This window comes from Bos javanicus, chromosome 9, assembly GCF_032452875.1.
Source record: "Bos javanicus breed banteng chromosome 9, ARS-OSU_banteng_1.0, whole genome shotgun sequence".
NCBI lineage: Eukaryota > Metazoa > Chordata > Mammalia > Artiodactyla > Bovidae > Bos > Bos javanicus.
The window spans coordinates 7,481,858-7,495,715 of NC_083876.1; the positions used below are offsets into that span (position 1 = coordinate 7,481,858).

Consider the following 13,858-nt stretch of genomic DNA (forward strand, 5'->3'; position numbering starts at 1 on the left):
TAGGTAACCTGAGGGGGCTGGTTGCCTGGAGAAAGTGTGATTGCAAGATTAGAAGTTTCTGTAGCCAACACCAGCCCCTTCCCCCAAACTCCCGCAGGGAAGATGAATCACTCCCTGAGGGCAAGAGATTAGTTAATCAGGACTCTGAAGCCTCTTGAGAGAGAACCCCTTGGACAGCAAGGAGATCAAACCAGTAAATGGTAAAGGATATCATTGTTTATAAATGTCCTGAATATTCATTTGAAGGACTGATGCTGAAGCTGAAACTCCAATACTTTGGCCACCTGATGCGAAGAACTGACTCATTTGCAAAGCCCCTGATGCTGGAAAAGATTGAAGGTGGGAGGAGAAGGGGATGACAGAGGATGAGATGGTTGGATGACATCACCAACTCAATGGACATGAGTTTGCGTAACCTCTGGGAGTTGGTGATGGACAGGGAGGCCTGGTGTGCTGCCGTCTATGGGGTTGCAAGGACACGACTGAGCAACTGAACTGAACTGAACTGCGGACTATAGCCCAGTAGAGAACCTCTCAGGTAGCTCTGAGGAATTGCTCCATAGAGGGGGTGGAGTTCCGGTGGAGGGGGCAGGGGTGGAAATCAGTGTTACATGTGATTTTGGTGAATAGGGTGCCTGCAGTCAACCACACATTTGGCAGAGGCTTGCTGCCAGTCACAAAGAGCCGATATCATCATTAATGATTTTAGTGCTTTTCTAGACATGAGAAGAGGCAAGAAGTTGGGCTCATAAAATATTCTGAAAATATCTAACTGTCTGAAGACCTTTTCTGCCAGTTTTTCCCAGAGCACAGAGTGCCTTACTCTGGACCTCCTCTCTCAAGTCCTTTCAGATGGTTTTGAAGGTCTGTGACTACAGTGGCCAGTGACTTCCTTCTTTAAGAATTAGATGGGGAGCAACAGTTTTTATTTGGCAGTTACAAACAGTTGGTATTGTCAGAGAAAATTTAACATTTTCTTCTGAAGCCATGATTGCAAAGCACGGGGTAGTGGGGAGTAAGATAAGCTCCATTGTCCTTTGTCTGATATGTTGACATTGCTTCATCTAAGCTTATGTCTTACTGGTAGTCAATTCAAAGAAGATGAGAAAGCAAAGGAGGTAAATAATAAATTATTGCTATGAAATTTAAATTCAGGCTTAAAGCCAGTAGCCAGAATAAAATGTAGTGAAAGAAACAGGTACACAGAAGATTTAAGATAGGCTTTCTAAAGGATCAAAAGCAAGGAAGGAAAAAAATAACTGCAACTGAGTTTAAAATCTAAAAATAGTAGTTAGAGCTGAGAAATAAAGTTGAGGGAAATAAATGTGATAATTCAAAGAAAAAATGAAACCAAACTGAAGAAGCTAAAATGTGCCTATAAGATGCAGATAGTAGAGGCCCTGGGTGATGGAGCCCCTTACCTAGCTGGGGGTCCCTCCTTCTCCCTGAAGGGAGCTTAGGAAAAGTCCTCTCTTTGTTATTTGGACCCTTTCTAATCACCCAATCCCCAGATATGTAGTAGTTGACAAACTCATTGTTTCTGAATGTCACTTCAGCTCTTTGATGATTTTCTTTAGTTTTATTTTTTTCTGGTTAGATTTATCCTCATTTAACATGTATATAAAATTATAGAAAGGTCCACTCTCTTATCCAACTCATCATTTTGTTTACCATTCACCCCCTCCCCAAAGTGCTTTACTTTCTTTGTCCCATTTTATCATTTATATATTTAAAGAAAACTTGTATTTGTTTATTCAAAATGTTTTGACCTACAGAGTACTTTCCTTTAAAATTATCTTCCAACATTTTGTTGTTTGTTTCCCAAAGGAAAGTGTGCCGTTTTTATGGATGGTATTGTCTTTCTGCAATGCTAATACAGTAGTGAAACTGTAATAAAGCTAACTCACAGCCGAAGAACTGCGCTTTAAGCACCTACCTATGTTGTGAATCTCTTTCAAGCTACATTATTAGGCACTTGTTTTATTTTCTAATATTTCTGTAGTATTCTGTTCCCACAGAACAGACTGTAGAATCTCCCAGGACAAGTTCAGTATCTTACTGCTTTTATGTTCTCCATAGCTCTTGGTATAGTGATGCGTACCATGTGCTTTTTAATGTATATTTGTTGAATTAATTATACATTTCTTCTGTGCATATAAGGAGTCAGGCAGCCAAGGATTTCCAGTCGAGTACTCCTGCGTTTAAATACAAATAGCTTTCTTAAAAGGATACTTTTTTAAAAATTCCGAGAGTCCCTAATTCAATTTGCAGAAAAAATGATGCAGTTACTCAGGACCCAACCATTTCAGAATATTGTTTGTTCTAAGTGAATTTTGCTGTTTGACTCCGGAAATATTAAATAAATCCTATTTAGTGCTCATCATTCCTTTTTTGGCAAAGAGCATACGTAAACAGGAAGTATGCCATACATTAATTTTTGGCAAGAATGTTTTCTTTATATGACAACATTCTGTCCTTACTTTTATTCAGACATTTGCATTTCTTAAGAGGTTCACAACAGATCAAAAACTGTAGATAAAACTGAAAGTCTATTTTTTATACTGCATATAGATTTCTTTTCTTAACTGGTGAAATATTTGCTGTCCTCAGTGCATTTCTACTGGCTTTTGGTTCAATACAAATCTTTGATAACGCTGAGTTTTCTGAAGAATTACTTTCTGAAGTTATTTTCTTCTTGTCACTGCAGACACTAGCTCAGAATTTTTTATGGGATGTCACTTCTTTTCCCTTTTGTGTGTTTTCCCCACCTGAATGTTTCAGTGGAACATTCAGAATTTATTGATATACATAGAGTCATAGGAATTTAAAATGTAATTTCAAGTCATAATAGAGGGGACTACACAAAAAGATGCATCCAAATTTTTTGCTCAGTTATGTGAAAAAAAAAAAAAAAGTGATGCCATCAGGTGTATAACACTGAAAAAGTTAACAGTAGTGATGTGTGTGCTCAGTAGCTCAGTCGTGTCTGACTCTTTGTGACCCCATGGACCACCAGGCTCCCCTGTTTGTGGATGATCTTTCATTAATAAAATCATCATGGAAAATGCCATCTTGTCTCTCTAGGTCATGTTGAATCAAAAGAGAGACCAAAGTATCTTTGCCCCTGAATGAGGAACAAAAGCATTGCTTTGCTTTTTCTTCAGCAATTAAAAATATACCCTCATTCATTCATAGGTAGTTAGAATCTTCAGAACACAGGTCAGGGCTGTGCTCACCATGTATTTTGGTTGCTTTGCAGTGTCTCAAAAGTTAGTTTCATGTGGAGCTCTGAATTGTTAATTTTTCTGGAAAAAAAATCAGAAGATTCAGAATCGCTAGACAGGCATTTCCACCAAGCATTGCTTGGAGCCTCATATCTGCTCCTTGTAGAAATGCCTCCCGCGTTTCATCACAGACTCACTGCTATCCTGGAAGTATAACCAGAAGTCCTGGGCAAGGCCACTACACACTGTAAGCTTTTGGATCTGTGAGCCCTGCTGTAGAACAGGTTAATAACAGGTGTATAGAATGAAAAATGGTGGTTAAAAAAACAGTTGCATTCATTTGGAATTTGGAATGTGGATGTGATCAGAAGAAAATTAGGTAGAGTGAAATGTATGACATTGGGGAGTACATCCAGGTTTGGATCATTATTTTCAGGGTTCTTCCCTATTGAGTCTAATAGCCAGTTTCTCATCTACCTTTGTTAGCATTTCTCATATGCTTGAACTTTAGTATGATTTTTTAATATTCAGGGTTGTCAGTAGGCTAACAATCTTAACACTCCATTAATTCCAGGATTCAGAAAATCAGAATATGTAAATTAAAACAATAATGCTAATAACAAATAAAACAAACATTATAATTATAATAAAAAACTTCAAAGGATGTTATTTTAAAGTCTCCAGTGACTTACCTGACAGATGTTTTAGTATTATGCGCATAAATACAAGTGAATGACTTTTATAACCTCCTTTTCTTTTAAATTTTATTCCAGTTTATTTATTGTTTAGATTTTCACCTTTTCTATGAATCATCTTGTGAATATTTATGCTGGGATTTCAGTATTCAAACTGTATAGAAGGCACTTGCATAAAATTAAATATTTGTTAGATTACTATGAATATGTTTAAGTCTAGACCAAAAAAGAGACTGATAGTATGTTAATTGGATAATGTTTACTGTTGTAATAAATTAAAAAAATAAAAAATAAATAAAAACTTTAAAAAAATAAAATGAACAAAGAAAAACAAACAAACAAACAAACAGACTCCAAAGTTTTAGTAGCTGAACACAATAAAAATTTATTTCTTATTCACAGAACAGTTCAGTGAAGGTGTTCCTGTTTTGTGGGTGGCTTCCTTAGGGCTTCCCTGATGGCTCAGAGGTTAAAGCTTCTGCCTGCAATTCGGGAGACCTGGGTTTGATCCCTGGGTTGGGAAGATCCCTTGGAGAAGGAAATGGCAACCCACTCCAGTATTCTTGCCTGGAGAATCCCATGGACAGAGGAGCCTGGTGGGCTACAGTCCACGGGGTCTCAAAGAGTCGGACACGACTGAGCGACTTCACTCACTCACTTCCTTCAGGAGGTGATATTAGGATTCAGATTCCTTTATTGTGGCTCTGCACCCCATAGGGACATGGAGATTCTTGTACCCAAGCAGAGGAAAGGGAAAGTTTGTAAGTTTGTTATAGACTAGGAGTATCACTTCTGCTTACATTTTTATTGGCAGAAATAGTTACTTCTACCTTTGACTGTTCCTGTAACCTTCTGTTTGAAATCTCATTCTATACTGATCCACAGTGGCTCTGATAAGCAAAGAGGTCAACATTATTGAGGAGAAACAAGTAAATAAAAAGCAACTTCAGGACACACTCAAAAGAAAGACATCATCAAAAGAAAAAAAAAAAACTGAATTCAGTTATTTGTCCTATAAGAAAATATTGAGAACGGTGAATGTTAACATTTAGTTTTCATAGGTGTTTTGTTGGTAGATATATTTAGGAGGAAAATATAATGCAAGAAAAGGAGAAATCTTTACATATTTGTCTATCTTTCTTTTAAAGTCTTTATTGAATTTGTTACAGTATTGTTTCCGCCTTTTTATTTTTTGTCTGTGAGACAGGTGGGGTGTTAGCTCCCTGACCAGGGATCAAACCTGCACCCACTGCATTGGAAGGTGAAATTTTTTTTTTTTAATTTTATTTTATTTTTAAACTTTACAATATTGTATTGGTTTTGCCAAATATCAAAATGCATCCACCACAGGTATACATGTGTTCCCCATCCTGAACCCTCCTCCCTCCTCCCTCCCTGGAAGGTGAAATTTTAACCACTAGACTGCCAGGGAAATTCCTTTTGATTTTCTTTTTAGAAAAGTCTATTCATGTCCAAAACCCATGGTTTTATATTGGGTTATTTATTTTTGCTTTTGAGTTGTTTGAGTTCCTTATATATTTTGCTTATTGAAACCTTATCAGACGTCTTAGTTTGCAGATATTTTCTTCTTTTCATTCTGTCAGTTTGCTTTGCGCTGCAGATTTTTAGGTTGGTGCAATCCCAGTTGCCTATTTTTGCTTTTGCTGCCTGTGTTTTTTAGTGTCATAGCTTAAAAAAAAAAAAAAAATCATTGCCCAGGCAAATGTCAAGAAGCTTTTTTCCTTGTATTTTTTTTCTGTGTTATAGTTTCAGGTCTTATATTTAAGACTATTTATGAGTTGAATTTCTATATAGTGGGAGATAAGAAGAAAATTTCATTTTTCGGCAGGTGGCTGTGCAGTTTTCCCAACACTAGTTATTGGAGAGACTATTCTTTCCCTATTTTTCGTTCTTGGCGCCTTGTCTAGGAACAGTTGACTGTAGATGTATGTTGTTATTTCTGGGCTCTATATCCTGGTCCATTGGTCTCTGTCTTTATGCCAGTACCATATTGATTGGATTACTATAGCTGTGTAATGTATTTTGTATCATGCCTCCAGCTCTGTTGTTCCTCAAGATTGCTCTGGCTATTCTGGGTCTTTTGTGGATCCACATGAAGTTGAAGATTGTTTTTTTCTGTTTCTGTAAAGACTGTCATTTAGATTTTGATAAGGATTGCATTGAACCTGTAGACCACCACGTGTAGTATGGACGTTTTAACAATACTAATTTTGTAATTCATGCAATGTTCAAACAGTTGAAAGACTAGTACACTGACAATTATAAAATACTAACGAAGGAGTTAAAGAAGACAGGGATAAATGTAAAGACATTAATTTGTTTGTTTCTTATTTAATTCCTTCAACTCTGGTTAAGTTTATTCCTAAATACTTTATGCTTATTGTTCACTACTATGAATGGAACTCGTTTTTAATTTCTTTTTAGATAGTTTGTTGGCAAGGATGTAGAGAAAAGGGAACCTTTTTGCACTGTTAGTAGGAATGTACATTAGTATAGCTATTATGGAAAACAGTATGGCAATTCTTCAGAAAATTAAAGATTAAACTTCCTATAATCCAGCATTCGCAATTCTGGATATCTATCTAAAGTAAATGAAATTAATATCTTGAAAAGATATCTGCATCATTATGTTAACTGCAGAAATATTTACAATATCCAGGATATGGAAACAGCCTAAATGTTTGTTGATAGATGAATATATAAGAAAATGTGAGATATATATATATATATATATATGTGTGTGTGTGTGTGTGTGTGTGTACTCAGTTGCTTCAGTCATGTCCGATTCTTTGTGACCCAGTGGACTGTAGCCTGCCAAGCTCCTCTGTCCATGGGATTCTACAGGCAAGAATATTGATGTGGGTTGCCATTTCCTTCTCTAGGGGATCTTCCTGACCCCCTGACCCAAGGATCAAACCTGCCTTTCCTGTGCCTCCTGTATTACAGATGAGTTCTTTACCTCTGAGCCACTGGGAAGCCCGCATATATGTATATTAGTTCAGTCGCTCAGTCGTGTCCGACTCTTAGCGACCCCATGAATTGCAGCATGCCAGGCCTCCCTGTCCATTACCAATTCCCAGAGTTCACTCAAATTCACATCCATTGAGTCGGTGATGCCATCCAGCCATCTCATCCTCTGTCATCCCCTTTTCCTCCTGCCCCCAATCCCTCCCAGCATCAGAGTCTTTTCCAATGAATCAACTCTTTGCATGAGGTGGCCAAAGTACTGGAGTTTCCGCTTTAGCATCATTCCTTCCAAAGAACACCCAGGGCTGATCTCCTTTGGAATGGATTGGTTGGATCTCCTTGCAGTCCAAGGGACTCTCAAGGGTCTTCTCCAACACCACAGTTCAAAAGCATCAATTCTTTGGTGCTTAGCTTTATTCACAGTCCAACTCTCACATCCATACATGTATATATTCAGCCTTAAAAAAGAAATAAATCTGCAATAACATGGATGGACTTGGATTTTGCTAAAGGAGATAGACCAAATAGAGACAAATATGTAAGATCTCACACATGAAATCCAAAAAAAAAAAAAAAAAAATATGGAGCATCTAAAAGCAGAGAGCAGAATGCTGGTTGCCAGATTCTAGGAGGTGGAAGTGGGGAGATTTTGGTCCCAGGGTACTATGTTTCGGTTATGTAATCTAAACATCTACTGTGCAGCATAGTAACTGCAGTTATTAATATGATTTTATTTATTTTCTGTGATTTGAAATTTTCTAAGGGGCTTGATCCTGTTTGTTCTCATCGCACACAAAGAATTTGTAACTATGTGAGGTGAAGGCTATGTTAACTATCTTGATGTGGCCATCATTTCACAAGGTATACATATGTGAAACAGTGATTCCCAAGCGGCTCAGTAGTAAAGATCTCACCTACAATGTAGGAGAGACAGGAGACACGGGTTCGATACCTGAAAGGTTTCCTGGAGGAAGAAATGGCAACTCATTCCAGTATTCTTGTTAAGAGAATCCATGAATAGAGGAGCCTGGCAGGTTGCAATCTGTGGGGTTGCAAAGAGCTGGACATGACTGAACACACATGTACACATATATGTACATACACATATATGTATCCATATATGAAAAAGGATATTCTATGCCTTGTGTGCCTGTGTGTTAGTTGCTCAGTCCTGTCTGACTCTGTGCAACCCGTGGACTGTAGCCCACCAGGCTTCTCTGTCCGTGGGATTCTCCAGGCAAGAATACTGGAGTGGGTTGCCATGCCCTCCTCCAGGGGATCTTCCCAACCCAGGGATCAAACCCAGGTCTCCTGTATTGGAGGTGGGCTCTTTAGCATCTGAGCCCATTCTATGGGAAGCCCACTCTGTGCCTTAAATATATACACTTTTTATTTTATGAATTATACCACAATAAAGCTGGAAAAATTGAACTGGGAAACAGGAAAGAGAGAACAAAGAAGGAAGGATAGAAGCAGTAAAAATAGACCTCCACAAACCAAGCAGAGAGGGGAATGAAAGGCTGACAGCGGACAGGGTATAGGAAGGGAAGTTCTGGATCGAGGGCCTGAGCACAGCCTCTGCTGTGTACCGTGGTAACAGGCTGTGGAGCATCCTGGACTGTGGAGATTCTATGTCTGAAACGCAGCCGAGTGCCTCATCTCCTTTCATCCTGAAGTCTTTAGGCCACTCTGAATGGAATCACAAGGCCACCCAACAGGGTAGAAATTAATTTCTAAGCCTGGGGATCTGGAGCCAGGAGGACTGAATGAAATCATTTAAAACTGGTCTCATAGTTAGTTTACCCTTCTCTTGAAGCATACATTCAGATACCTACTAACAGGTGAATACAAGTGAATAACATCAACAAAATATGAATATTTTATATACATATAACTTGTATATATCTTATGTGGATTTATAGAATTCATATTTATAAAAATATATATAAATAAATAAAACTTGGCAATTAAGCTAGATATTGCTAAATTTATTTTCTATTTCAAAGTTGTAGGGTTACCATCGAGAACTCAGAGCTTTTATCCCATAATTTAGATAGAATGTAAGGGATCAGTTTATCAGTAATATATGGACATAGCACACAGAGAAAGAGTGATTTCAATACAATGCTTTAAAATCAGCCAAAAAGGAAAGAGATTCTAGTTATGGAATAATGCTCCTGTTTTCTTGTTTATTACCTTTGCAACTTTTCTTGCCTACACGTGATAGTTAAATGAGTTACATAGCTGCCCTTGAAATCTCTAACCTATTCCATGAAGTAATGCTATTTCGATCTTTACTGCTTTCTTAACCTGTTATCTAAATAAAGTTAAATTCTGTTCAAATTCTGTGATGTTATTATTTTAACAGAAATTAAATATAAGTTGTCTGGGTGATAAAGTTGGAAACTTATTAGGACATTTTTAAAACTACTTTTTTGTTTTAATTTTTTCCCCTAAAACAAATTCTCTTTATGAATTGTGTCACTATTCTAAAACATAAAACTTTTCCAAAATCTTCTGAGATATAATAAGTTAGTATCTTTAATACATTAGTTAAAGTAAAATTAGTTAATAAAGTTAGGATCTTTTAATAAAGTTGAATTTCTAGCTATTCAGCCCTTTTGAAAGATACCTGGTTATTTGCATGAAGGGAAAAAAGTTTCTAATCGGGCTGAAATGATCATCATAATCGTTGCTACTAAAGATTCTTTATCAGAGGAGCTTTTAAAGCTGTTTTGATGATTGATTGATTGATTAACTTAATTTCTAAAAGTTCTAATAGTATTGGTCATCTGATTTTTCAGATTAGAGGTAATGGAAAACTGTGATGCTAATAATGTCATGTAATGTGAGACGTATTGTCTATATAGTATCTGAAATTTTCTAGTCACTCTACAGTTTAGGGCTAATGCTGTTTCCATAATTCTGAAGGGAAAATGAGCCATTCCAGAAGTAAGTGACTTCCTAAATCCCAGAGGTGGTATCTGGACTTACAACCAAGGATTGTCTGTACCCAGAATCTGAACTCTTGCAATGACACCAGTGTATTCCCTAGTCTGAGAACAATGCTCACGTTACAATACAGTTCATTAGTGCATGGGCAAAATGCTGACATGAAGTAAGAAATATCTATGGTATACTTGGTATGCATAGTTTTAAAAAGGAAAAAATGCATTTCCAAGGGACTTTTTGTAGAAAATATTTTAAGTTGAATGCAATCTGTTGGCACTTAAATGAGAAAATTCCAATTAATTGGGACATTTATACTGATAAAAAAAAAGCACATTTCATGACTACTACATGTATAAGCACACTCAAGAACTCTCTCATGGTAAAGAATCTACCTGCCTATGCCAGAGCCACAAGAGATCTGGGTTAGATCCCTGGATTGGAAAGATCCCCTGGAGGAAGAAATGGCAACCCACTCCAATATTCTTGCTGGGATAATCCCATGGGCAGAAGAGCCTGGCAGGCTACAGTCCTTAGGGCTGCAAGAGTTGGACCCAGCTGGGCAGCTGAGCCTGCATAAAAAATAATTACACATTTTATCTACTACTACTACTAATTCACTTCAGTCGTGTCCAACTCTGTGTGACCCCATAGATGGCAGCCCACCAGGCTCCCCCATCCCTGGGATTCTCTAGGCAAGAACACTGGAGTGGGTTGCCATTTCCTTCTCCAATGCATGAAAGTGAAAAATGAAAGTGAAGTCACTCATTCGTGTCCGACTCTTAGTGACCCCATGGACTGCAGCCCACCAGGTTCCTCCATCCATGGGATTTGCCAGGCAAGAGTACTGGAGTGGGGTGCCATTGCCTTCTCTGATCCATTTTATCTAAGTATTTTAAAAAAACTTTCATGTTGTTACTATTCACTCTGTGTTAGTGTGGGTTCTTCAGAGCAACAGCACCATTAGTGTTTGTTTGCTCCTTCTATTATATATACATGTATGTATAGAGAGATTTGTTCTTTTATATATTTTCATGTGTGTGTGTGTGTGCACGCGCGCATATGTATAAGGAATTGGTTCATATGGTTCAGAGGTTAAGTCCCAGGATGCATGGTCTACAAGCAGGAGAGCAGATGGTGTAAGTTCCAGTACCAGTCTGAGTCCTAGGGCAGGACAAGACTAGATAGTCAGGCAGAGTGAGATTTACTCTGCCTTTTCTTTCTATTCAGGCTTTCAGTGGATTGGGTGCAGCCCAACAACACTGAGGAGGACCATGGCTTTTTACTGAATCTGTGTATTCAAATGTTAATCTCACCCAGCTACACCCTCAGGGACACACCCAGAACAATGTTTTTTCAAATATTTGGTCACTCTGTGGTCTAGTCAAGGTTACACATAAAATTAACCATCAGAAACTTCTAGGAAAATTTGCATCAGGACTGACTTTTGAGTCATTATGGATCTAGTTATAGAACAGTATTAAACACTCAACATAGAAATATACTTAACTAGTTTTCAGAGTAAAGATGGTTACTATTCATCACGACTTTCAATTAAAAATGACTTTCTCAAGATGTGTTATTTCTCTTTTCTCCTTTTTCCCTTTTAAATGTGGTATCAGAGTATTCATTATAGAGCTGGACTAAATTCAGACTGGCCTTTAGGCAGGTTGTTTTGTTCTTGTTCAGTCACTAAGTTGTGTCCAACTCTTTGCGACCGCCATGGACTGCAGCAAGCCAGGCTTACATGTTTGCATTATCTCCTGGAGTTTGCTCAGACTCATGTCTTTTTAGTCTGTGATGCGGACTCAATAATTTCGTGATTGCAATCACTGTCCACAGTGATTTTGGAGCCCAAGAAAATAAAGTCTGTCACTGTTTCCATTTTTTTCCTCTTCTATTTGCAATGAAATGATAGGACCAGATGTCATGATCTTGGTTTTTTGAATGTTGAGCTATAAGCCAGCTTTTTCACTCTCCTCTTCACCTTCATCATGAGGCTCTTTATCCTCTTTGCTTTCTGCCATTAGGATGGTGTCATCTGCATATCTGAGATTATTGATATTTCCCCCAGCAGTCTTGACTCCAGCTTGAGATTCATCCAGCCTGGCATTTCCCATGATGTACTCTGCATATGGAGAAGGCGATGGCACCCCACTCCAGTACTCTTGCCTGAAAAGTCCCATGGACAGAGGAGCATAGTGAATGAAGCAGAAGTAGATACTTTGCTGGAATTCCCTTGCATTTTTCAATGGTTCAACAGATATTGGCAATTTGGTCTCCGATTCCTCTGCCTTTTTAAAATCAGCTTGAACATCTGAAGTTCTTGGTTCGTGTACTGTTGAAGCCTAGCTTGAAGGATTGCAGCATTACCTTGCTAGCTTGTGAAATGAGTTCAATTGTACAGTAGTTTGAGCATTCTTTAGCATTACCTGTTTTGGGATTGGAATGAAAACTGACCTTTTCCAGTCCTGTGGCCCTTGCTGAGTTTTCCAAATTTGCTGGCGTATTGAGCGCAGCACTTTAACAGCATCTTCTTTTATAATTTTAAATAACTCAGCTGGAAATCCATCACTTCCACTAGCTTTATTTGTAGTGATGATTCCTAAGGCCCACCTGACTTCACTCTCCAGAATGTCTGACTATTGATTAGTGACCACACCACTGTGGTTATCCAGGTCATTAACACTTTTTTTGTATAGTTCTTCTGTGAAATCTTGCCACCTTTGCTTAATCTCTTCTGCTTCTGTTAGGTTCTTGCTGTTTCTATCTTTATTGTGCCCATCCTTGCATGAAATGTTCCCTTGGTATCTCCAGTTTTCTTAAAGAGGTCTCTAGTCTTCCCCATTCTATTGTTTTCCTTGATTGCTTTGCATTGTTCACTTAAGAAGGCTTTCTTATCTCTCCTTGTTATTCTTTGGATCTGGACATTCAGTTGGATATATCTTTCCCTCTCTCCTTTGCCTTTTACTTCTCTTCTTTTCCCAGCTATTTCTAAGGCTTCCTCAGACAACCACTTTGCCTTCTTGCATTTCTTGTTCTTGGGGATGGTTTTGGTCATTGTCTTATGTATAGTGTTACGGACCTCCTTCCGTAGTTCTTTATGCATTCTGTCTACCGGATCTAATCCCTGAATCTATTTGCCATCTTCACTATATAATCATAAGGAATTTGATTTAGGTCATACATGACAGACCTAGTGATTCACTGTACTTTCTTCAATTTAAGCCTGAATTTTGCAATAAGTATCTCATGATCTGCCTTTGTAGAGTTTCTCCATCATCAGCTGCAAAGAATATAATCAGTCTGGTTGCGATATTGACCACTTGGTGATGTACATGTGTAGAGTCATCTCCTGTGGAGTTGGAAGATGGTGCTTGCTATGACCAGTGTGTTCTCTTGGCAAAACTCTGTTAGCCTTTGCCCTGCTTCATTTTGTACTCCAAGGCCAAACATGCCTGTTATTCAAGGTATCTCTTGATTTCCTACTGTTTCACTCCATTCGTCCATGATGAAAAGGACATCTTTTTTTTTTTTTTTTGGTGTTAATTCTAGAAGGTCTTGTAGGTCTTCATAGAACCATTCAACTTCAGCTTCTTTTTGTAGGTCTTCATAGAACCATTCAACTTCAGCTTCTTTTTGTAGGTCTTCATAGAACCATTCAACTTCAGCTTCTTTTTTAGTGTTTGGGCATAGGCTTGGATTACTGTGATGTTGAATGGTTTACCTTGGAAACAAATCGAGATCATTCTGTTGTGTTTGAGATTCCATCCAAGTACTGCATTTCAAACTCTTTTGTTGACTATGAGGGCTATGACTATCCATTTCTTCTAAGCGATTCTTGCCTACACAAGTGGATAGAATTATCATCTGAATCAAATTTACCCATTGCCATCCATCTTAGTTCACTTGTACCTAAAATGTTGATTTTCACTCTTGCCATCTCCTGCTTGACCATGTCCAATTTACCTTGATTCATAGACTCTAACAGTCCAGGTTCCT

At 38.0% G+C, this 13,858-nt stretch overlaps 1 protein-coding gene across 2 annotated transcripts in view; it reads left to right on the forward strand.

Annotated features, from left to right (window-relative positions):
* ADGRB3 (adhesion G protein-coupled receptor B3) overlaps nucleotides 1–13,858 on the forward strand; it is an 881,695-nt gene that overhangs the window by 38,949 nt on the left and 828,888 nt on the right. The gene's annotated exons all lie outside the window — the stretch shown is intronic.